The 2,500-nt window shown below is 31.2% G+C and overlaps 1 protein-coding gene across 1 annotated transcript in view; it reads right to left on the minus strand.

Moving 5' to 3' along the window:
• Positions 1-2,500, minus strand: part of LOC125026922 (inversin-like) — a 130,320-nt gene that overhangs the window by 36,016 nt on the left and 91,804 nt on the right. The gene's annotated exons all lie outside the window — the stretch shown is intronic.

The following is a 2,500-nucleotide window of genomic DNA, read 5'->3' on the forward strand; positions in this document are numbered from 1 at the left end:
TTATTATTATTATTATTATTGTTATCATTATTATTATTATTATTATTATTATCATTATTATTATCATCATCATTATTATCATCATCATTATCATCATCATTATTATCATCATTATCATTATTATTATTATTATTATCATTATTATTATTATCATTATTATTATTTTATTATCACCATGATAAAAATAATAATATTAACATTATTATTATCATCATCATCATCACCATCATCATCATCATCATCATCATCATCATCATCATCATCATCATCATCATCATCATCATCATCATCATCATCATCATCATCATCATTACTATCATCATTATTATCATTATTATTATCATTATTATTATTAATATAAATGATAATGATGATGGTGATGGTGATGGAGATGATGATGATGATGATGATGATGATGATGATGATGATGATGATGATGATGATGATAATGATAATGATAATGATAATGATAATGATAATGATAATGATAATGATAATGATAATGATACTAATACTAATACTAATAAGAATAAAAATAAAAATAAAAATAAAAATAAAAATAAAATAAAAATAAAAATAAAAATAAAAATAAAAATAAAAATAAAAATAGAAATAGAAATAGAAATAGAAATAAAAATAAAAATAAAAATAAAAATAAAAATAAAAATAAAAATGAAAATGAAAATGAAAATGAAAATGAAAATGAAAATGAAAATGAAAATGAAAATGAAAATAATAATAATAATAATAAGAAGAATAGGAATAGGAATAGGAATAATGATAATGATAATGATAATAATGATAATAATGATAATAATAACAATTGTTATTATCATTATTGTTATCATCATCACCATCATCATTTTTATTAATAATGATTATTATAATAACAATAATAATGATAATAATAATAATAATGTTAATGCTAATACTAATAATAGGGATAATAATAATAATCATAATTATTATCATTATTATAGCAATAATGATAATAATAATAATAATAATAATAATAATAATAATAATAATAATAATAATAATAATAATAATAATAATAATAATAATGCTTATCATTATCTTCATTATAATTTTGATAAGAAGAAGAAGAAGAAGACGCAAGAACAATAACATTAGCAATAAGAATAACAATAACTAGAATAATAACAATACCCCTAGCAACATCAAAAATGATATTAATGACGGTGGCAATGATCACAGTACTAGTAAGAGTAAAAGGCCAAGCATGCAACGGACAAAAGACAAACATTGCCACGTTATTACAAAACAAAAATGGAAAGAAACGATAAATAGAAAAATATAAAAAGCGAAAACGTTGAATATGAAAGGAAGATCTCATTATCGTCTTTCGTAGCTCTTGTGTCGCTCCGCCTTGACTGCTGAATACATGGATCAGTGACTGTGTATGTACAAGCCCCTTGAGAACCACCTGCAAGATCACCAAGGGCGCAGTCAGATCAACATGCTCTGGCATTTTCATACTCTTAGGGTGACGTGAGCCTAAAAGGGCTACCGGAGTGGCAACATGAGGTCAACTCACCTTTAGCTGAATGAAAAAGGGAGTATTTCTCGGGGGTGGGGGGTCATGTTGCATTACAGTGAAGCATTTATTCTTTGACATTATGTATATGACATGGGCAGGGATTGTAGCAGATGATCTGACCAACTTCCGGCCCTGGTGAAAGGTGGAGTCGTGTAGACAAAAGAACGTAGGATTCATTCATGATCCAAACTTGTATCCATGGTCCAAGCATGAACTTTTATGATGCTGTGTCAAAATGCAATATGGAATCTTTCTTCATCGCGCATAACAGGGGTACAGTGGCAACGCCGGGTGTAGTATCTTTGTTTAGCTGGGTCTGCATGGTGGGCACTTGCCATCAAGTATGAAACATACTATAGATGGCAAGTTAACTGTACATAGGAATGTATTTTACAATGTACATATCAGTAGTAATATGGCTGCATAGGCCTACGTGGAGAGGGTGGCAGTCACCCTCCAGCCTCTAGGTGTGAGGGTGAGGCACGCTTCAAGGTGAGGATCTGAGGATCACTTGTAGGAGGGAGGAGTCTTGAGGATGAGGAAAGAGGTTCACTAGGCTGAGGGGATGGGCACTTAAGGAACGAAGATCCTCTGTTTTGCTAGATGAAGAATAGCTTGGCTACCGCCCTAGACATCTTGAAGTTTGACAGTAAACGTGTGTGACCCAGTAACACTGGCATAGCAGGACTAGCTAGAAAAGTGAGAAATCTAAGCACATCGTCTGCGGCACCGCATGCTCTCTGGCCTGAGCCGAGAACTGAGCCCTCTTGCCGTTGTTTGGTCTAAGTCACATCAGTTAGGCTGATACGCTTTTCTCATCCTGGAAGGGGCCCAGTCTCGTCCCTTGCAGATGATGTGAGAATTGTATCTAGTCGGTTAGCCCTATTTCATCATAATAAATTCTAAGTGATATCTAGCTAACTATATATCTATGGTATT

Source organism: Penaeus chinensis, chromosome 7 (genome assembly GCF_019202785.1).
Source record: "Penaeus chinensis breed Huanghai No. 1 chromosome 7, ASM1920278v2, whole genome shotgun sequence".
Lineage (NCBI taxonomy): Eukaryota > Metazoa > Arthropoda > Malacostraca > Decapoda > Penaeidae > Penaeus > Penaeus chinensis.